Raw genomic sequence first — 24,962 nt, forward strand, 5'->3', positions numbered from 1 at the left:
TGCTATACATGACGCATCTACATGTACATGAAACTCCTTCTTCCAATCCAGGAAGACTAAAATCAGCGTGGTGACCATTTTTCCTTTCAACACATCCAAGCTTTTCTAACAGTCCTCATTCCAATATAACGTGACATCCTTTTTCAACAACTTCTCCATAGGTGTAGTGATCTCAGCATAGCCCTTGATAAACTTCCTGTAGTACCCAGTATGTCCCAAGGTTGCGCGCAGTTGTTTAACACTCCTCAGCGCCTCCAAATCAAGTATCACTACAATCTTTGCAGGATCTACAACCAGTCCCTGTATACAAACCACATGACCCAGCAGAGTCCCAAAAGGAACAAAAATTTCTTCAGATTGAGCACAATTTGGTACCTTCAACAAGTATCTAGCATAAAGCGCAAACTGGCTACATGGCGTTTTGCCAACCCAAACACAGTCCAGTCATCAAAGTACACCTCTAGAAACTTATGAATGAAGTTTTTGAATGCAACAATGACTACGCACAAGAAAATCATAGGCGCATTCTTCAATCTGAAAGGCATTACAATGTACTAAAAACATCCCCATTCAGTTGTGAAGGTCATCTTGCTTCTATCTTTAGGCATGATTTTGATTTGATGGTACCCAGAAAACCCATCAGTGAAGGAGTACACTTCTTGGCCACCTACATCATCCAATACCTCATCAGTGAACGAAATTGGGAAAGGATCATGTACGCAAGCATCATTCAACTTCCTGAGATCTACGCATATCCTTATTTCATCCTTCTGCTTCTTTTCCTGTATCACCATCAGGCTCACCCAAACAGATTCTTCTATGGGATCAATGATGCTTACTATGACCATGTTATCTAACTCTAAGCAGACCTTCTCCTTATACTTCAAATTGAGACGGTAAGGTCTTTTCTTAAACGGCTTCGCGTTGGGTTTTAACGTGATCTTCATAACGCCCAGGTCTCCTATTATCCCCTTTAACTCTATAAACTTGGTAAGGAACAAATCCTGGTATTCACGGAGCAATTCAATGACCTTATATACGTCGCATCATCCCAGTAATCTCCAATCTTCGCAAATTTCAGCTCAGCCTCTGTACGAATATTTACCTGTTTCGTTTTCAGTGGTGCGGTTATATCAGGATTCTCGATTTGTGGTCCCTCAACCTCGCGGTGACCCCCGGTTTCAGGGATATCAATCTTTTGAGGGCCCTTGTCTTCTTCTTCAACTATCACGTTATAGCATTCCATCGTGTGGCTCAGCTGAGTATTCCAATCAGGTTGAATCAGATCCAAAGGATCATGCAGTATCCTAAAGATTGCTGCTTTAACTTCTTGTAGCACTTCGTCAATATAGTCAAACCCGTCTTCGAAGTTGAACGTCATTATAAATCCTTTGCGCAGAATATCCCATTCGCTTGTGCCATGGCGAAGCTCTGTCTCGAAGTACCAGTTCATTGGGATGACATCAAAGGTATGACAAAACAAGTGAACCCATTCAGGTTGGGGCTTCGCTACATAGGCCTTACCCCATTTGGCCAAGTGTGCACATAGATCGTCCTTCCCATCATACTTGTTTGTCACTCGTACCTTCGGCTTCCCAAAGCGTGTTCTCATCATCCTCCTACACTCGCACCAGTCGTAAAAAATACCCTTGTGTGTACCCCACCATCTCGCGGGCATAGCGCGCAGTGCCTAGTCCAAATCCTGGAAGCGCTGATTCTCTGGTACTTGCCTCTCAAATGCATCCAAAAACATTCAGGCCATCATAAGTGGGTAGATTTCGTATCTTTGACGACACATAGCACAACGACTGAGTCATCATGTTATATCTTAGCATAGTTACATCATGTAGCTGATTCTGCGAGCACTCTACTTCTTCATCTGAGTCTAAGGTGTAGGAACTCTCGTGATCCCATGTAATTCGGCCATCCACTGTTAGATTCACCCAATCTTGGTCTCACGTTGTTATTTTATATATGCAGTCCAAATCGTCATCTCTTTCATAATCACGGACTAGTTCAATATAGCGCGATCCTTCAGCAGGATTTAGGGGTACTATTACGCGAAGTGATTTATTTTCAAATATCATCTTTCACTTCTTTAGGTTGATTATCCTGTTCATGTCAATAGCCCAATCAATGCCAAGGAGCACAAGGTAGGGGTTGTTGTCATCCAAAATTTCTATCACTTCAAAGTCAGCCAATGCGCTTGCGCCTTCAATATCTATAGTTACTCCTTGCAACCATCCCATGGGGATGATTTTCTGCTGATTTTCCATCCTTAACTGAATCAAAGACCACTGCAGCGTGGGTCTCCCCATCCGCTCCCAAGTTTGTTTCGGAAAAATGTTCATGTCTGACCCCAGATCCAAAATAACCTGATCCATTTCATATTCTCCTATATGCATGGTGAGTCTCATCTCATGCCCTATCCTTGCCTTATGCTTACCAATCTTCCATACCATGTGCGGTTCACCCGGAGTGTTTCCGGTGCATCTATTTATAAGTTCCTGTAACCCCTTCACAACCTTGCTATCACGCAACAGCTTCATGCAGGTCTCTAGAAAGGTTGTAAGCATAGAAGGGTCCATTTCTTGAACAGGCTTATCCCGGTTCCCTGAGGTAGAGGCCTCAGCGAAGCACTTTTCTTCTTCCATGAACATTTCGCGTGCGCACTCCAAATCAAATTCAACCTCCTTTTCCAGAGCTTTATGAACCCATGCGCTGTCTTTGGGTTGTTTCCCCTTATCATCACCCATTGCAATTCCACTTCAGAGCACTATATTCACATTTAGATCCTCTTCGCGAGGCTCAACCCTCATCATCTACAGGTTTTGAGTCGGCTGTGGTGGTAGCACCCCTTTGTCGCATATCCTCACTATTAGTGTAGGACAGTCCTCCATCTCATGATCAAACTGAGTACAATATTTGCACGACGGACGCGTTGGGTTAGTGCATTCATGGGCATAGTGTCCTGGTCCTCCACAATTGTAACAGATTAGCTGTCCTTGACCTCTACTAGTGCTCCTCTACCTTGGCCTCATCCGCACCCCTGAAATCTTGTTCACGCCATCCCAACACTCTACTCAGGAGGCCACATTTATGCCTAAACTCTATAAGCGGGTGTTCTTTCCATCATCAATTCCTAACTTTCGCAGTTGTGCTCATCATGCCCTACCGACCTACAGAGGTTACAGAATAGCTGCCGTGGTGTTTGTACAAACTTCTATAGCAAATGATAGTTATCAGTCGTATGTTTCCCTACTACCTAACATATATCACACCACAACATAGGCCCTGCGCTTGGTCCTGCTTGGGCTCCCGGCCTCAAAGGCATTGGTCCTCCTCCTGCAATATAGTTCGTAAATACCAAGCAGTGGTCTTTGTCATTCCCTTGACCCTTACATTTCAGGCACCATATCTCTTCACGTGCCTCCGTTCGAACTGTTCTGTCCTACTTCAAGATTTTCATTTTGAGGCAAAGATTATACAACTGCACATGGATTTGTTGAACCCCCAGATTCAGATCTTGCATTGGCGTTTCATGCAGTCTTGTTGCAATCTCCAAGGCCTCTACCTGAGTCATAATCTTCTATTGTGACAATGCAACCCTTAGGTGAGGCAGGAGCGAAGCCACGAACCACTTGTGGTGTTGTCCATATGTTAAGTTCATATTAGCTTCGCAGATTTTACAGTTCAATCTTTGATCCAATTCCCAAGGTGTCTCACCTAGTTTCATTGCGATTTCCTTGAACCCCATAATCGACTGTGCCTCAGATTTAGGCCTACTAAACTCTTTATTCAGCGTGGTCTAGATCTCTGCCAACCCATTGTTTAGGTTATCATTAGATTACTTGATGTACAAAGTTATCACGCAATCTTGTAAAGCACTAACAAATGTTTCCTTCTTCATGTGATCATCTGTGGTGTTGTGAGCTTCCCATACAACTTTTACGATGAACTAGAACTGGTCTAGGTCCTCATTTCCCAAGCCCTTAAACAAAGGCAACTTCACTGAATTTGCCATGTTGAACTGTGGTGGAGGTGGTGGTGGTGTGGGCGAAGTCGCAGGTGATGGTGGTGAAGTTGGAGGTGGTGTAGGTGGAGGTGGCAGTCATGGGAATCCTTGTTTTATTAACTGAACTGCACTTCACAGAGAAGCCTACGCTACTCCCTCTTCGTTACTCAAAGGAGGTGAAATCAGTGGGCTATATTCAAGGCCCTTTCTTCCTTCGTTCCTATAGGTCTTTCTACTTTGCGTAACTATGAACATCAAGGTAGATGCATAACCCATTTTTCACACAATAAAATCTTAATCCAAGTATTTAAATACTTCAAGTACTTACCTCGCGAACCTTTGAAAAAGTGCCACTCTGCTTCGCTGTAACTGACTGAGGTATCGAACACGAATTCATTCACAAATCCTCCTATGATACGATTGATCCAATGATCGACAACGCAAGCGATCTTATCCTCAGAAGCTTCTAGTCTCTGTACTAGCTCCGGGGTCCAGACAATAGGACCATCAAGCCTCCACCTTCCTTGGCTATTTGCTAGCTTCGCGATCCACTCGTATAACTCAACTGGAAAGGAACAGAAAAAGATCTCATGGATTTTTGTATATAGGTACCTGTCTAGCCATTGTTCCTTTGTCAGCCGTAGGTTTCTGTTCTCCTATGCCACGAATTCATGGATCTTTCTATCCAACCAGTCCTCGATCTCTTTCTTAGTTGGATTCTAGTGATATGACATCACATAACTCTCATGCAGATTTCGGTCTCGATAACAAAAACATTTGTTGGTTTTGTGGGCCCTGACCTAGTTTCAATGTTAGTTAGCCAAACAAATCCCTACACTACTGGCCCTTTTGGCATCAGCCCGCGGAGCACGAACTGAAGTCTCACCTGAAGTAGTATGGGGGGATGCTGGAACCAAGTTTCTGCACCCTGAGATGGTCGTGATGTCAGTTTATACCCTCTACCGCTACTTTTTCACAAGTCGCTAAGCCTTAGGGTTCTGTCAGTCTACCCTTTATTCCACCCTTCAGTACCTCCGTGAAGGTGTATGATTGACCTTCGCGCAACCCTAACCTATGGTCTAGGTACTTTCACGTAGCTATGACAATGTATTGTATAGGTTCCCAAGTTATCTCAAGTTTTTTACTTATTTTACTAATCAATCACAGTTAGCACCACGTAAACTAATATCCTTACTTCCGTTCAATTAACCTATTGTTGGGCGATTTAGTTGTCTGCTAAATCCCTGTCATTTAATTTATCAATTCGGGGAATCGTAAACTTAGAAGCAAACCAATATATATGGGACCTTAGATGAAACAGGTGTAAGAAGTTTGTTTAGAATGGAAATGCATATTACAAATCTAAACTATCAGATCTATTCTATGAAAGCATAAAAATAATGTTTGATCAATGGAATTATTCTACTTTAGAAGATGGAGAAGAGTCTCTTGTTCAAGAGCCCTGGTTGTCCTTCTACCATCTTTCTATAATAACATTGCCAAACACCTAAGAAAGCAGGAAAGAAAGCATGTAAATGAAAGCAAGTAAATATTGTTTCCAATTCAATTCTTAGCTTATGGAGAAGAGTCTCCTAACTTAGGAGGACTTGATCTCTAGATACTGAAAGGGAATCAATGTTCACATAAATGTAATCTAGGAAAGCATATGGAAAAGTAAATCTTATTTCAATTTAATCTAGCTCATGAAGAAGGGACTCCTAACTTAGGAGTTCCTGGTTTTCCTTCTCACATCAAACTAGCTATTGAAAGGAGATCAACCTTCACACAACAAGACATGGCCACAACATGAATTCATACTAAAATTATCTACAATTATTTACAAGAAAGAAATAAGATGAACATCATAATTGAAATTAGTATATTCACAACATTATTCTACAACAAAGTGCACTTATCTCAGTATGGGGATCCTTCCATTCCTCAATGAGCACACATGAACAACTATCACACCTTAAGAATCAAACAACACTCATAACTCATGATTTGGAGAAAATGGTATTATTCACATTGAATGAACATAAATCTAATGCTAATGAATAACTGATAATTGTTTTCTCTCTCCTCTCCTTTATTACCTGATTTGGAGGATGCTCCTCTTATTTATACATGAATTAGGGATATCTACTCAATAAATGTAGATCCCTTAAATATCTACTAGACCCACACTTGTCTCAACTTATCCCTAAATACTAGAAACAAATCCCATGACACATCAAAATCTCCATGATCTTTCTCCTTGGAATATGGTCCACCTCTTGAGTTGAAATTCGAATTTGATCTTGGGAGGCCACATAAGGGTGCCTTGGAAGCTTCCAAATGATCTACACTTGTCATCAAACTCAAGCCACTTTTAGGTATAAGCAAATACATGTTATTTCTCTAACTTTTAATCATAAATTCACTCTAAATACATGAAATTAATAACTTTGGAAAATGAAAATATAAACTCATATGGTAATGGAAATATAGGGTTATGTAATGATAATATGGTGAAATGAGATGACAAAATGAGGATAAAAGGTGAAAATGGAGTGAAAATTAAGGTTAATTTGGAGGCCCAACACCTATACAATCACCTATATTCGCGCATCAAATAAACATTGTAAATTAAACCCAAAACGCAACATAATCAGATGCATTAACAGGAACTAAATACACAGTAATTGCATAATACTTCTCTTTATTGATATCTTTTAGTTTAATACAAACTCTATCATCCCTGCGCACATAGCTGCAAGGGTCCACGCACTCAGCTGCGGAATTCCACCTTAGGTCTCTGTGCACTCAGCTGTAGAGCCTCTACCTACGCTAAGACTCGAGAACACTTAGACTTATCCACTCTACTTCACTACTTTCTTCCTCCCTTCACTACTTAGAGCTTACTTACTTAGCTCTTTTTTATACAATCCCATGGTCCGCAGACCATGGGTGGATCTTTATAGCTGACTTGACACTTTACAAAATAAGGGCGGACAACCCTTTATGAATCTTGACACCTCCGCACTCCATGACCACAAAATGTAGACACTTTACAACTTTATTACAAAATTATCCCAAAACATGGGCTTTTAGTCCCAAAACTGCCCTTGGGGGAACTTGTTATCACCCCAAGAAACTCTCCTAGGTTGTAGCTCGGAGATGCTTGGGACATCACAAACTCAACTTAATGTTGGAAATGGATGAATGGAAGGAATGATGCATATTCAAGCCAGATAACCACTCCTACTTTGCTTGACTCCATACATGCGTGAACACCCCCAGACTACAAGGCTTTAGACCACCAATTACTCACAGTTTAAGGATTTGGTGAATATGGAGAATACTAACCACACCAGCAAATGCAGAGGACCCTGTGATGGCCGGCTGCAACCAGTAAAAATTTCTACAAATCTAATTCCCTAGTGCATAGACAGGATGATAGCTCTCTGTCACTAAGTGAAAAGAAAACTGATCAATACATTCACTGATACATGCAAGATCCAAATATAGAGGTGGGATGACAGCCCCTCTGATGCTAAACATGAAGAGTTCAGAAAGAAAAATGCAAATCAAGCACAGCCTGGAACTGAAAGAGGTGGAAAGTGAGCAATTAACAGCAAAAGAAGCTTGTATTAGCTGAAAATGCCGATGAGACGTTGCAAGTATCAAAGCAGTTACAGTCTCCAAAAGTTGAACCTTACATCAAAGCAACAACCATAAACCCTGATTACATCTATTTTCTAGGTATATATAGAGTTTTATTACAAAAATGTTCTGCTATTCTATGCGTGGAGGGGTCATAATTGACCACCAACCGCTTTAACTATTTGATGGAGTCTCTGGTGTAGTCTACCTGCTTCAGTGAACGAATTTGATCTTCTCGAATGCTTGGTTGTCCTTCTCAAGCAGGTGGAGTGTCGTATGGAAGAAGTTCCATAACTGTTAAATGCATTGATCTGCTCGAGGCATGTCCTTTTTCTTCTCGGCCATCCTGTTTGTTGAATGCGGTGGTTGCAGAGGAAATACACCAGGTACAGGTAGATGGTCGCCTTCATCCTTCGGGTGCATGGCATGATAAGGGTGAGTGGACTGCATGACGGATGTACGAGCAGGGCGGAGGAGAGACATCGGCCGTTGGATCGCACAGATGGACGGCGGACAGCGCTTGGAGGGAAGTATCGGGAGGATACGGAGCAAAGTGATCGCGAGCTGTTGGATCTCGGGTGGATAGATCCAACGGTTATCGGGCAGAAGAGATGCGTGGAGGTTAACGAGTGGGGACTATGGTTTTGGCAGTAAGCAGTATTGATCACACCGCTTTTGGGGGGGAAGTGGTAATCGTACAAGGGCTTGCGATTACAATCATCGTACGACGCGTGGTAGACGGGCCGTGCCAAAAACCACTTTGATCGCGAGTTAACGGGCGAGAAATTTGCAGGAGCGGGAGGAGCGAATGCCGTCCGATCGTGGCAGGGATTGATCAGATGGCGCGGATTTGATTGCACGGATTTTTGACTGATGTGACAGGGAAACAGTGTATTAGGAATTTCGTGAAGGCGCGCGGTTATATGGGTTTCAAAGTTTTAATGCCCGGGGCTTAAGGAAAAGCGCTTTATGCGATTTTAGACAGAAGCATGTGTAAAGGTGGTGAGAGAGGAATGGGCGAGGGATTTGAGAAAGGCAGGGATAATTGGTGTAGGCCTTCTTTGTCTAGAACCAAGGTCTGAGATCATTTCTACTCTTTGAACATTGGCACCTTGTAGCAGAGCTAACACTGGCTCCTTCTGGGGATGAGATCCTCCCTATGAGGCCTCAAAAACTTGCAGATCAATGCCCTTCCTGTGAAAACAAATTAGCAAAATTTCCTAGTGTTCCATTGGGCATGGATTCTGACTAATCCTACACTAAAACTGATAAAATAATATATCTACAAATTCAAGGCCAAAAGACCTTAAATAACATAAATTTTTAGAAAATGCCCATTAACAAGGTCATCAAAAAATGCTTCTCCTCCCATACTTTTCAACATGAAGGTATTGTTCCCTTGGATTTGAGAAATAATAAAAGGCCCCGTCCAAAAAGCATCAAACTTTCCATGGTTTCCCTTTTTCTCTTTCAGTGCATCCCACTTCAGAACCAAGTCTCCCACCTGAAAGTTATCTGATTTGGCCTTTCTGTCAAAAGCTTCCTTGATCTTCTTTTGATGTGCTGTAGACTTTTCAACCAGTTGTTCTCTGATTTGATGTACTTGTGCTAAATCAATGATTCTCTTTGCCATGTCTTCTTCCTCATTCTGCTCTTCTTGTAGGAACTTTGCCATAGGGAGAGTTAGTTGAATCAGGAATATAGCCTCAGTGCCATATACCAGCCTAAATGGAGAATTCCCTGTGGATTTCTTAACGGTCACTCTGTCAACCAAGGATAATTTTAGGGGTGAATGTTCGCCCTTTGGCGAAATTAAGGGGTTTTAAATTTTTAGTGGGCGAATATTTTGTATCATAGTACATTTTTACAAATCACCTCAAATAGCCCACCTTATTTTAAGGGAGAGGGTAAAAAAGGTAAATTTAGCCCTTGAAATTAGGACTTACAACCTTCCATTCGCCCATTTTCAAGAATAGGTTTTATTCAAGTGAATCCATTCGCCCATTTTCAAGAATAGGTTTTATTTAAGTGAATCCTATGGGCCAAATACCATATTTATAAAAGAGGTATGGTAAATTAATAAAAATATAAATAAATGAGAGGTATGGTAAATAAATAAAACATTTTTTATATTTACTCCATAAGTCACCTTATATACATGTAAAGGTGTAAACAAATAAAAATATAAGTAAAGTGGAGGTATGGTAAATAAATAAAACGTCTTTTTATACTTACTCAAAAGGTATGGTAAATAAATATAAATATAAATAAACTAGACGTATCATAAATAAATAAAACCTCTTTTTATATTTAGTCCATAACCCTCATTCTATTTATGAAGGCTCAAGAAAGAGGTTTTATTTAAGTGAATCCTATGGGCCAAATACCATATTTGTAAAAGAGGTATGGTAAATTAATAAAAATATAAATAAACGAGAGGTATGGTAAACAAATAAAACATTTTTTTATATTTACTCCATAAGTCACCTTATATTTACGAACACTAAAAAAATGGGTTCTATTTAGGTGAAACCTATGGCCAAAATACTATGGGACAAATACCATGGACTAGATTGTTATTAATACCATGCAAAAAACCATTATTAACCCTAATATTAGAATTAATAAAAATAAAAATGGCACATGGTATTGACCCATGGTATTCACTAAAATGGCACATGGTATTGACCCATGGTATTCACCTGGAATGTAGCCTATTTAAATGGGGGAATTAAACCAGCATGTAGCCTATGCTAAGATTCACTAGGACTTTACAAAGTTTTATTATTTAGTGAAAGACTCGCCAAGAACTTACAAGATTTTATAATTGAGCAAAATATTCGCCATGCCTGGTGAGAGATTCGCCAAAAAATTATATATACATATTATATTATTGATAAAATCACCTTCCATTTTTCCTATATACCATGGAGATTCGCCCATTTATTATATTTATAAATTTAGGGGGGGTTCTTAAAATTTTCCCTGCTGTCAGCCCACATTGCATATTTGAGCTTAGAATCCCAGTTCTTTTTGTTGTCTTCCAGCAACTTTTTAATCATCCTTATTAGGCTTTTATTTGAAGATTCTGCTAGACAATTTCCTTGAGGATAATATGAGGTGGAATGAACTAGCTTAATGCCCATTGAGTCACACAAATCCACCAACTCTTTTGCCTTGAAGGTTGTTGCATTGTCTGTGACTAATTTATGTGGGTAACCAAATCTGGTGAAGATATTCTCTATTAAAAACTTGATGACCACATTATGATCAGCCTTTCTGGTAGGGATTGCTTCAATCCACTTAGTGAAATAATCAGTGGCAACTAGTATCCACCTGTGCTGGCCACTGGAATGTGGATTGATTTCCCCAATGAAATCCAAGCCCCACTGCTGAAAAGGACCATTTGCATGTATTGGTTTTAGGGGCAGGGACTTTAATTGCTGCTTTCCTGCAAATCTTTGGCACCTGTCACAAGATTTAACAAATGAAAAGACATTAGAAAACAAGGTGGGCCAATAGTACCTAGCTCTGAGAATTTTGTGGGTTGTAGTCTTCCAATAATGATGTCCCCCACATATGCTGGAATGAAACTATTGCATGACTTCAGTGGATTGTTCTTTATCCAGACAACTCAAAAGCATTCTAGATGGGTCCCTCCAGTATAGCAGGTTTTCATGAATGCAATATTTTGCTGCCCCAAGCTTAACAGTTCTGGCTTGACTTGGACTGAGGCCTGGAGGGATTTCTAGCTTCAGCAAGAATTTAGCTATTGTAGAGTACCAATCACAAGAAGCTAGATTTTCTGGCAATGATTGTCCTTTCCCTGGTTCAGCTTCTTCTTCTCCTTCTGTTTTGACCATTTTATGCAATTGTGCCCATGAAGTCTATGTCCAACAATCTACAATTTTCTTCAGCCAATAACTTGGCAAGGCCATGACCTCTAACGAGCTTGGTGGGCTTCAATTCTATATTAAATTCAATCAACTTTGGAATCCATTTAGCCCTTATTCCATCAGCATCAGGCTATGTTAAGACATCTTTTATTGAAGCAGAGGGTACATATGCAATTATCTTGGAATGCAGAATATAAACTCTGAAAGCTTTTAAAGACTTGATAAGAGCATATGCCTGTTTCTCCATAATATCATACCTCAACTCAGCATCCCTCAACCTTTTGCTGAAAAAAGCCACTGGATGCTCTGAGCCTTCTTCATCTGCTTGCAATAAAACTACTGCAAGGGTGTCTTCAGAGGCAAAAGAAAATATGTGGAACTCCTTGCTGTAATATGGACTTCTTAAAGTGGGAGCTTCCATAATAGCTTTCTTAATGGACTTAAAGGATCTTCTTGTTGCATCAGTCCATTTTACCTTTGACCCCTTTTTCAACATGGAGGTAATGTGTTTTACAAGTTCTACAAAATTTGGGATAAACCTCCTCACAAAATTTATTTTGCCCAGAAAGGATTGGATGTCTTTCTTTGTTCTCGGGACAGACAAGGTATGTATTTCTCTTACTCTTTCTGGGTCAATTTTTACACCTGTAGCATAAACAATATGTCCTAACAGCTTGCCCTCTTTTAAAGTAAACTATGACTTTTTAGGATTGACTGAAATCCCAAACCTTCTGCACTTCAGAAACACTTTCTTTAAATGCTGCAAATGGTCATGATGGTTGCTGGAGTACACTGTTATATCATCAAGGTAAATAAGGACAAACTTGTCCTTCTCTCCCACAAATGCTATATCCATAGCTCTCTGAAAGGTGGCTCCAACATTCATCAACCCAAAAGGCATCTTGGAATACATAAAAGTGCCCCAAGGAGTGGTGAATGCAGTCTTCTCTTGGTCATCTGGATGTAGAGCAACCTGGTTATACCTTGAAAATCCGTCCAGGAAGGACACCACTTTGGCTCCTGAGACCTTCTGCAACAAATGCTCCATCTTGGGCAGAGGATAGTTGTTTTTTTTAGAGAACTTGTTCAAGTTTCTGAAATCAACATAGAGTCTGATTTCTCCACTTTTCTTCCTCACTACCACTAAGTTGGCTACCCATTTGGAATATCTGAGAGGGACTATGATTTTGGCAGCCAGTAACTTCTTTATTTCTTTTTCAATCAGAGGAAGGAGCAAAGGATATATTGGTCTCAGCTTCTGCTTGAAAGGAATGGTGTCTTTCTGTAAAGGGATTTTATGCTGTATAATATTCTTGTCATACGTCTTCAGGTCACTATACTCCCAGGCGAAGACATCAGCAAATTGCTTCATTAAATTGCGGTATTCAGCACTTTGGGTAGCAAATAGATGGGTAGACAGATTTATGTATCTTAGCTGACTTGGACTCCCTATATTGTGCTTACAGACCTCAGTTTGGTCTTCTTTTTGGGCAGCCTTATAAGGCACATCATTCTGGTCAAATAGTCTTTCTTGCGGAATTAGACCCCTGGGTATATGATTGTTGGGCAGTTGTACAATGTTTTCTTTACCAATTTTGTTTCTATGCTGGGACTTGTGACTTTCTTCCAAGGCTTCATTCTCTTGGTCAATTTGCATTTTGGAAAACTCATCAATGGCTTGTAGGAATCTATTTACTTCATCATCATCCTCAAAAACTTTCCAATGCTGGACATTATCAGGCAAGCATGGTCTATATTTCATTTGGACTTCATAAACTAGTTTGAGAGGCATGGGAGGGATAAACATGCTAGCAGACACAGCGAGGGAATCAGCAAGCTGATTTTTGGCTCTAGGGACATATGAGATACAAAAATTATCAAAGGAATCTTTGAGTCTCCATACCTCATCTCTGTATGCTTTCAGCCTTGGGTGCTTTGCTTGAAATGTTTTATTCACTTGCTAAATAATAAGATCAGCATCTCCAAACACCTTTATATTTCTGATTCCTCTATCTTTAGCTGCATTAAGGCCCAATAGCAGAGCCTCATACTCTACTATATTGTTTGTGACTTGAAAAGCCAGCTTAAAAGATATATGTGTGCTTTCTTGTTCTGGAGATATCAGCACCACCCCTGCTCCTGCAGTCTCCCTAGAACATGCTCCATCAAAGAACATTTCCCAAACTTGACTTCCTTGCTCTCCCTCGGCCTGATTTGTTGGTTTCCTGAGCTGCATTGAGGCCTTCTAGGATTCTTCAATTTGGAGGATACAAGCTCCAAAATCAGTGTCCAAGGCATAAATAGGATGATTAGAAGGATTCTTCTCATCATTGATGATGTAGGCCAGTTGTGCTTCTCTATACAATCTCCTGCTTTCTCCTCCAAAGACTGGGACAGTGGCATAAGATAAGTCATTCTGTAATGTCCCACCTAGTCTCTTAATCCACCCTCTGGACAGCAACATGCCAAACTTAGGAGGGACATCTACTACCACAATATCCATCATCATGCTCTTCATGGGCAGCTGAGTTAGGGTAATGGCTAGGTCTTTGATTAATCCTAGACATTTCACCTTTCTTGAATCAAATGAGAATAAATCTTGATATGGTCTAGTGACGTCAAGGCCTAACTCTTCCATGATAGCTTTAGGCATCAAATTGTGGCTGGCTCCTGTGTCTAGCAGGCAATTGTGGAGGATTTTGTCATGAATGGTCAAGGGGACATAAAATGATGGAGAATTATTATCAGCAGGTTCAATCATAGGGCTAAGCACAACTACAGGTTTGTCATCTTGCAAATTGATATAGTCGGTGGGGGTTTGTGTGCCTTTCAACTCAAGAGCCTCAAGGATAGGCTTTCTAAAAACTTCACTCTTTACAAGTTCTAACAGAGGCACAGATATTTTTAACTTCTGGACTTTTGATTCCAAACTGAAAGGGGAAGGTGACTTATCAGGACCTCTTACCTCTTGAGTTGGTGCTTTGAGGATGACTGGATCAGCTGCTGGCCTCTTCTGTCTGATATTCTGGGACTCTATTTGGACAGTAGCTCTTTGGGTAGGACTCTCCTTGACATTGTTTGCTTTTGACCTCAAATTATATCTTTGCTATTCGCCAGTCTACAGAACGGCCTCTCTGTCCCACTCTTGACTATTTTGGTCCCGCAATAATGATTCGTCATATGCAGCCAATGTCAAAAAGGTAGCACTACCTTTATCTTCCATGTAGTGGATTTCATCCTCCTCTTCAAACTGCTCCTCCTCCATGACTACATTCTAGAAAGGAGCCTTAACTTTCTGTTCTTCATTTACTTCTTTACCCCTTTGAATGATTTGTAATTGTTCATTTGGTCTTCTAAATGGATTTGGATTTCTTGAAGCAAATGTGTTTTGAAACCTTGCTTTCCCAGAATTCTGCTCAACTTTCAGCTTAGATATCTCAGCGGCCAATGATTCTATCATTTTAGTCATTTTATCTAATTTGGGTTCTGAAGATGAAGCAGAGGAAGAAGAAGCATCACCTCTCTACCTTCTTCTATCAGCATGAATTTTAAGCTTTTTTGTAGCCATGATATTTGATTCCACCTCTAGTGCTGCATCCTGCATATCAGCTAGAGTGGCACATCTTCTTTCTCTCAAAAGCAAGCAAAAATCAGAGTCAAAAGCATTGGCATAAGTGAGTTTGGTATAGGTGAGGGTAGGCTTTACTTCAGCTGGTATCTTACTATACATACGGTTAAATCTTTTATTAAAATCAGGCAACGATTCCCCATTTTCCCTCTTTAGGTTTCCAAAATCTGTATGGTAGTAGAGCAGATCTTTTCTATCTCCCCATTGCTTTAGGAATGCATCATCCAATGCCTCAATGTCTGTTATGGACCTATGGGGAAATTCTCTGAACCACTTTCTAGCCTCACCATCAAGGCTCTGAACAAACACTCTCATCCACACATCATCTTCACTGATATCTAGGTTATCAACATAGCTATAAAAAGATTCAAGGTGTTCTTCAGCTGTTACTCCCTCTGTACCAGTGAACTTGGGCATATATTTCTGATACTCTCCTACAGGCATGGCATTCAAAGGAACAGACAAGACCAGAGGTCCATACCTAGTAGCTATAATTCTTTCCATCTTCGTGGGAGCTTGCTGGCCTGCCATGACTGGGCTAGGTGGAAGGATACCAATAGATTGAACGGTAGGGAGTAATGAAACATATGACAGGAATGAAGGAAATTAATGGACTGTATGGGAGGCTTTCTTTGGATTGAGATCCAAAGGGGAACTGATTGAACAAGGAGCTATATGAATCTCTAAAGGTATTTCTTTACTAACAATGCTGGGCTCTAAATCTTCAAACTGTATATCCTCAGCTATGACCTTATCTTTCAGAGATGCATAAGTTTTCTTAGACTTACCGGTTCCTGGTGCTCCTTTCTGTGATGTTTTCTTCTACTTAGCAATATTCTTAGGGTCAGGCACTGAGTCAGCTGGTGATTTCTGAGGATTTCTCCGGGTATGCCTCACAAACTGAGCCAGAACTGAAACGTGGAGTCGCCACCAGGTAGGTTCTCTAGTAGAGTCGCCAGATAGATGATTACAACCAAAAATGTGTCCAGACTTTGTCTATCATCAAAGCATGGAATTGTGTCATTCTCCCAGGGAAGCTGAGCTTCAATCTCCTCTCCCCAGCAACGATGCCAATCGATGTTATCACCCCAAGAAACTCTCCTAGGTTGTAGCTCGGAGATGCTCAGGACATCACAAACTCAACTTAATGTTGGAAATGGATGAATGGAAGGAATGATGCATATTCAAGCCAGATAACCACTCCTACTTTGCTTGACTCCAGACATGCGTGAACACCCCCAGACTACAAGGCTTTAGACCACCAATTACTCACAGTTTAAGGATTTGGTGAATATGGAGAATACTAACCACACCAGCAGATGCATAGGACCCTGTGATGGCCGGCTGCAACCAGTAAAAAGGTCTGCAAATCTAATTCCCTAGTGCACAGACAGGATGACAGCTCTCTGTCACTAAGTGAAAAGAAACCTGATCAATACATTCACTGATACATGCAAGATCCAAACACAGAGGTGGGATGACAGCCCCTCTAATGCTAAACATCAAGAGTTCAGAAAGAAAAATGCAAATCAAGCATAGCTTGGAACTGAAAGAGGTGGAAAGTGAGCAATTAACAGCAAAAGAAGCTTGTATTAGCTGAAAATGCCAACGAGACGCTACAAGTATCAAAGCAGTTACAGTCTCCAGAAGTTGAACCTTACATCAAAACAACAACCATCAACCCTGATTACATCTGTTTTCTAGGTATATATAGAGTTTGATTACAAAAATGTTCTGCTATTCTATGCATGGAGGGGTCATAATTGACCACCAACCGCTTTAACTATTTGACGGAGTCTCTGGTGTAGTCTGCCTGCTTCAGTGAACGAATTTGATCTTCTCGGATGCTCGGTTGTCCTTATCGAGCAGGTGGAGTGTCGTATAGAAGAAGTTCCATAAATATTAAATGCGTTGATCTACTCGAGGCATATCCTTTTTCTTCTCGGCCATCCTGTTTGTTGAATGTTGTGGTTGCGGAGGAAATACACCGGGTACAGGTATATGGTCGCCTTTGTCCTTTAGGTGCATGGCATGATAAGGGTGAGTGCACTACATGACGGATGTACGAGCAGGGCAAAGGAGAGACATCGGTCGTTGAATTGCACAGATGGGCAGCAGATAGTGCTTGGAGGGAAGTATCAAGAGGATACGGGAGCAAAGTGATCACGAGCCGTTGGATCTCGGGTGGACAGATCCAACGGCTATCAGGTAGAAGAGATGCACGGAGGTTAATGAGCGGGGACTATGGTTTTGGAGGTAAGCGGTATTGATCACACTTCTTTTGTGGGGGAAATGGTAATTGTACGAGGGCTTGCAATTACAATCATCGCATGACGCGTGGCAGACGGGACGTGCCGAAAATCGCTTTGATCGCGAGTTAACGCGCGGGCAATTTGTGGGAGTGGGAGGAGTGAATGCCGTCGGATCGCGGCAGGGATTGATCGGACGGCGCGGATGTGATCGCGTGGATTTTCGATTGATGTGACAGGGAAATGGTGTATTAGGAATTTCGCGAAGGTGCGCAGTTATATGGGTTTCAGAGTTTTAATGCCCGAGGCTTAAGGAAAGGCGCTTTATGCAATTTTAGACAGAAGCATGTGTAAAGGAGGTGAGAGAGGAATGGGCGAGGGATTTGAGAAAGGCGGGGATAACCAGTGCAGGCCTTCTTTGTCTAGAACCAAGGTTCGAGATCATTTCTGCTCTTTGAACATCGACACCTTGTAGCAGAGCTAATAGAACCTGTTCCCAACATGAGGTATCTCCAACCATTTATTGATTCTTTTTGAAATTATACATGGACTCCATAAGCCAACTAGTCCTTTCAAAACGAACTCCAATTAGGCTCTTGATTTAGGTTTTTTTTAGATCTATTTAAAGCAAATTGGTGCCCTTTCTCTGAAGGAGTAGACAGATCTTTTGTGGCTCATTTCCTCCAAAACTTAAACGACATAAAATTGTTGATGAAGGAATGGGTGAACAAACATCGGTTGGAGGAGGGTTAAAGTCTTAGAGAGATTGAACTTCTGGTCAAGCAACAAGCCTCTATCGTTGGTGACCTTGTTCCTTCCCATGTTTCAAGGGATAATTTTTTCCAGCTCTGTTCCAAACGAAAGACACTTTTAGCCTCTAGGGAGGCCACATGGAGATTAAAAAGTTGGGCCATATAGCTAGAACGTGGTGATGAGAGCACACATTTTTTTTCATTCTTATGCCAAAGGGAGGAAGATCTCAAACACTATATGGAGTATGCAGGGACCTAGTGGGGAACCTACATCTTTCTTTTAATGACTATCACAACTGGGAACGAATCATTTTCAAAATTTATTTTATGAACCTATTGGTACTAACATCGCAAAGGAAATCAAGGTTGCACAATACTTTCCAAACTTTTTGAGGCAGAAGATAACCTACATTTGATGGTAGAGGTTTCAGAGGGCAAACTGAAGGAAGTCTTAGCCAACTTTCAAAAAATAAAAAAGTCCTGGTCCGGATGGCTGGGTTGTGTAATTTTTCACTGTTTATTTCGAGCTAGTGGGACTTGATCTCCTTTGGGTGGTCAATGAAGCTAGGGAGGGAGGCTTTATTCATCTGAATTTCAATTCAAATTTCATTGCCTTAATTCCTAAAGTGGAAAATTTGGTCTCTTTTGAGGACTTTCATCCAATTTCTCTTTGCAACTGTGTGTATAAAGTCATTGCCAAAGTGATTGCTCAGAGACTAAAGCCAATCCTCTCTCGATGTATTTCACAGGAACAATTTGGGTTTCTTGAGGGAAGGAAAATCCACAAAGCCATTGGGGTTGCCCAAGAATGTCTTCATAGTCTTAAAACTTTGAAATCAAAAGGGGTGGTTATAAAACTAGATCTCTTAAAGGCATGTGATAGAGTAAAATAGATTTTCTTACGACTCTTGCTAACTCATTTGGGGTTTTAGGTTCCAGTTATTAACATGATAATTAATTGTGTGATGAATTTATAATTTATAGTTCTTATTTATGGCTTGACTTCTACTTTCTTCTTGGCTCAAATTGGGCTCAAACAGGGCTATCCTTTCTCTCCTTTAGTGTTCCTTCTCATTGTAGGAGGTTTGAGAAGGATGTTGTTAGAGGCTAAAGGAATGGGTTCCTTTGAGGGTATATGTGCCGCCAAATTACTCCATATCACCCATATACTATTTGTAGATGATAGGCCCATCTTCTACAACGGTTCGAGTAGAGACTTGGATTCACTGTTGAATATACTTAGCCTTTTATGCAAGGCCACGAGGATGGTCATCAATGATAGTAAGTGATCAGGACATACGGCGAATCAAGTTTTTATTTCCTTTCAAGGTCAATCCTATAAAAAGTGGTTTCAAATATTTAGGTTCCAATTAAAACCAAATTTTTATAAGAAATAATAATGGAGGTGGTTGATCACTAAACTAGAGAAACAATTAAAAAGTTGGAGCTTTATATGGCTCTCTCGAGCAAGTAGGTTGGAATTGGTCAAGTTAGTCTTGGAAGATATCCCTATTTATTGGATGTCACTAGCTTGGATCCCTAAGGGGGTGCTAGAACAAGCTCGTCCCCTATGTTTTAAATTATATGGGTGGGTACTGGAGATGACTATGTGCTCCCATGGGTCAAGTGGACACACATAGCGATTCCAAAATTATTGCATAGATGGGGCCTAAAAAATATTTTTCTTTTTGTGAAGGCTTTCGCTGTAAAGTGTGTTTGGAGACTCATAGACTCACAAAGTGTTTGGACAAAGGTAATCTCTCAAAACTATTCAGCTCTATATCCTATTGAGGAGTGGATCTATATTCCTCAACATTTCAAATCCAACATTTTAGTGGTTTGGAGAGCTGTTCTAAACTCATTTGAGGTGACCTCGAGAGGTTTTACTTGGAAAATTGGATTGAGCTTCAAATATTGACTAAGTATCGACCATTGGTTGGGCAGTGATAATAAACACATCCTCTCTCCAGGCCCGATTGTTTGGCTTTGGGAGCGCGATATCAATAAACTGGCCCATATTGAAGCCACAACTCGAACCTCCATTTGGTGTCAGGGGTGGCGATATAAATCCAACCTTAGTATTCTTGTTTCCTTTCATAAGGAATGAGGTTTGTTTCTAAATGCACTTAATTTAGTCCATATTCGACTTTTGAAGGAAGAGGATGCCCTTATTTGGATGGGAAATTAAATTGGAGTATGTACTCCCGGAGAAGGCTACATTTATTTAAACATCATTGCACAAGTTTTGCAACCCATCTAGTGGTGGAGGGTCCTCTGGTTAGTCAAATGTCCATTAAAATAAAAAAATTATATTATGGTGTATTCTTATATGTAAAGTTCCTACTTGGGAAATTATACAAAGGCACCATAAGGTTGGCTCGATCTGGTGTAGCTTTTGTAAGCATGTTGAAGAGTCTATACTACACCTTTTCACTCACTATCCATTTACAATACATGTCTGGTTTGCATGACACAGAGTTTAAGGGGAGTTTTGTAGATGGGAGGGCACATCCTTCAGGGATACTTGGAAAGGTTGGGTCGAGCACTAGGAGACCTATCAATTTAAATCTCTTCCCCTAATTATCGCATGGGGAATCTAGTTGGTTGACAATCAGGATATTTTTATAGATGCTTCCTCTTCCCCAACTCGGATTTATACTGACTATTTGGCTATCATGGATCATTTTCCTTAGTCTTGCCCATAGTCTAAAGTTCAGGATGTTATGGTGGAAAATCTACAATTAAAATTTCCTTGGGGATACTTTGATGGGGCTTCACAAGAGGATGGGGATTTCTGCGGTGGGGGTTTCCTCCTTCAATTAACTGAACAAGTTTTATTTCATATCAGAATGGGTTTTTGGCAGGGCACAAATAATTGTGTTGACCTATTGGCATGCAAATCCTTGATTTCTTTTACTCTAGAAAAAAGTTGTGATCGACTTCAAATTTTTGGGGACTCTCTCCTGGTGGTCAACTGGGTTAATTCTTCACAATTATGTCACTTTTTTTTTTCTTTCACTTGCTGATATTTTTCGTTTGAAAGATTTATATGTTTCCATGTCAATTAATCATGTCTATAGGGAACGGAACAAGATCGTTGAAGATCTTTCCAATGAAGGCTTGCTTATGGATTGAGGGCTTTTGGATGTGACAAAATTCAGTAGACAGGTTCCTTGGCAATATTATCATCATCCCTTTTTAGACGAATTTGTTCTTGAGGATCCTGGCTTATTTATTCAGTCAATTTTTTGTCGTATATATTTATTGTTTAGAATATTTTATGCTTGTTTTTTTGTTTAGTTTCTAATATGTTGTATGTCATATATATTTAGGTTCTTAATGCACAACAATGGGATACCCATACTTGTGTATGAGGTACTAATTCACAGCTTCAGGGACGATTGTGTTTTGCAGTTAAGTTTCCTTTTTATTTTCCCCTTGTGTAGTTATGGATGTTTACTATGGGATGCACAGGTATGTGCAGATGTGCATATACTATGTTTTTGTTTTTCCACAGTTGTTATCTTGGATGGATTCAAAATGCATGATGAAGTGTGTTAGGTCCCTATAACACTAGTGATTCCCCCATTACTATTGTAATTGTATCCCTTATTGTTATTGTTGTGCCCCTATTTTCCCCATATTTTTATTATTGTGCCCCATAGAAGCCCACTATTATTATTGTTGTGCACTTATATTATTATTGTTATGTCGTCTTTGATTATATTGTGACCCCTTAGACTCCTATAATAAAAATAAGGTTTTGTAATTTGTATCATCCAAGAATTGTTAATTTGTTTAATTTAAAGGAGTTTTCCCCCTCGAAGAGGCTAATTTTGAAGTCGCTGCTCTATCTTTTCTTCTATTTTATGAGTTGGTTGCATAACAATTGGTATGAGAGCTTTGGATTCTAGCGTTTCGCTACTCCAAACAGGTCATTGTGGAATTTTATCTATAACTTTTTTCTGTGATGTTTCAAAAGATGAAATCAAAATCCAGTTGAGACGAAATATCGATGAACCTCGGATCTACATTACAGATCTTGTCTCACTATATTTTTGGAGATAGGATCCAAGGAAGTTAGGGTTTTTGTAGGCTCCCGAATTATATCTCAAACAGGTGACCTGGGGAAAATCATCATAACTTTCTCTCTGAGCATCAGATTGAAATTTCGTAAAAATTTACAAAAAGAGGATGGCCTATAGTTTTCTATGTATCAGTTTCAAGTCCTAAGGTCGAAACAATGACACGTGGAACTTCGTACAAGTTCGCTCTACTGAACCCGTTTATAATTATGTCATCGTGGGAGATTTGGCATAACTCTTCCTTGGAGAATCCAATCTTGATTAGGATTGTGGCATTGGAAAGAGGAATCAGAGGACTACTGCAGGATGAAATTTCAGAACTTGGAGATCTGAAATTACATATATACAACTGATTCAATCTTGAGTTCCTACAAAGTGAGAAAGAGGTGTAGTTTTTTTTTTAATTTTGCATAAGTTTGGTTGAAAAATTAGTTTGAAGGAATTCAAAGGGCATAGTGAAGTATTATTATCATTAATTGATTCCCTGAAGAAAGAAAATGGAAACACCTAGTAAGCAACCTGAAAGATCTAGCATGAATCATGAAGAAGAGGAAGAAATGCAACATGATATATCAAAATTACGAGACCAAGTGCAACAAAATTCACTCCCACAAAAAGTAACAAAAGCTAAGATGGATGGTTAAAGGAAAGACGTGTAAGCTAATATGGATGGCGTGGAAGCTAAGATGGATGGTTTAAAGAAAGGCATGGAAGCTAAGATGGATGGTTTAAAGAAAGGCATGGAGGCTAAGATGGATGGTTTAAAGAAAGGCATGGAAGCTAAGATGGATGGTATAGAAGAAAAACTTAAAGGAAACATGGAAGATTTGAAGAAAGATTTAACAAAGTTGCTACAAGAAATTCTTACTCATGGCGAAAGGGTAGTAAATGAAACACATGATGAGAACAAAATAAATGTTAATCATGATTTCATAGACTCTAATGTTGGATTGAAGACCCAACATGTTCGAAATATTGATATGAGGAAGTTTGATGGCAAGGATCATGTAACATGGATACTACAGATCGAGAAATATTTCGATCTCCATAATGTGAAAAATACACAAAAGGTACATATTGAAACTTTATATTTGGAACCAAATTAGTTTGTCTGGTATCGATGGCTTTTCTCTCGTAAAAAAATTGTCACTTGGGCAATTTTTACGGAAGAAATGATAGCACCTTATGAGGATACAAAAAACAACACCTTTTTTTAGCCAATTGATAAATCTCAAACAAAAGGGTTCAATGATGGAGCACATTGAGGTATTCCAAAAATTGAATATAAGGGTAAAAGATATTCCAGAGGAGCATAGGATTAATGTGTTCATAGGGGCTTTAAAGGATAACATCCAACATGAGGTTCACTTTTGGAAACCTGATTCATTGGAGAAGGCATTCAGGTTGGCAAGAAAAATGGAAAGCAAAATTATGGCAACAAGGAAGCCTACCACTCACAACTATAAAGGTGGAAGTGTTGCTACAACTAGCCTTCCACAACCTACAAGTTTGACACCACAACAATTGGAAGAAAAAAGAGCAAAAGGGCTTTGTTACATTGTGATAGAAAATACACTAAAGGTCATAAGTGTGTTGAGAATAAATTATTTTACATAGATTGTGAAGAGGAGGAAGAAAAGGAACAAGAAATGTCAAAAGAAGAGGATATACACCAGGAACAAACCCTAGCGAAAGAAGAAATGAGTCTGACCATATCTTGTAATGCATTGGCCAGAATTACCACTCCTCAAACTATCAAGATAGAAGGACATATCAAGAAGAAAAAGGTAATAGTATTGATTGATTATGGAAATACCCATAATTTTATTCATTGTAAGATAGCCAAGGAATTGAATTGCTTCCTATATCCAGCACCATCGTGTCAAGTGATGGTTGCAAGTGGAGGAACCATAAATTTCTCTGGAAAGTGCCATAATATCAAGCTATCCATGGGAGAATATGTATTGAATAGCCCAATGCTTTCCATTCCAATGAGTGGTGTTGATGTTGTACTAGGAGTCCAATGACCACAATCCTTGGGTACAATAAATTTTAATTTTTAAGAAATTTTCATGAAATTTGTTTCAGAAGGAAAGGAAGCTGAATTAAGGGGTATCGTAGGGAAACCGAGAAAGATAATCAGCTCTAATAGAATGAAAAAGATTCTAAAGAAAGAACAACGAGGTGTAATTACACAATTATGTTCGGTATAGGTTCCCACATTGAAATCATATATTTCTCCAGATCTCCAAAAAGTCTTGGACAATCATTCAAAGGTATTTGAGACTCCCAAAGGCATCCCACCTATTCGTGATCATGATCATGCTATTCATTTTATTCCAGAAAGTGTTCCTCCAAACACCAGGCCATATAGATATCTCTATGCCCAAAAGAGTGAAATTGAACGTATGGTTGCAGAAATGTTAGAGGCTGGTATAATTCAACCTAGTCAAAGTTCTTTCTTTGTTCTAGTAGTATTGGTGCACAGGAAGGATGGATCATGGCGCATGTGTCTGAATTATAGGGAGATCAACAAGATCACTATTAAAGATAAATTTCCCATTCCTGTCACTGATGAATTATTGGATGAACTGCATGGATGAATTTACTTCACCACGTTGGATCTTTGTTCAGGATATCATCAAATCAGAATGAAGATTGAAAACATTCCGAAAACAACTTTTAGAACTCA

The sequence above is a fragment of the Pinus tabuliformis genome, chromosome X, assembly GCF_031772625.1.
Source record: "Pinus tabuliformis cultivar Carrire ecotype Pingquan chromosome X, CPIR1, whole genome shotgun sequence".
In the NCBI taxonomy this organism is placed as follows: Eukaryota; Viridiplantae; Streptophyta; class Pinopsida; order Pinales; family Pinaceae; genus Pinus; species Pinus tabuliformis.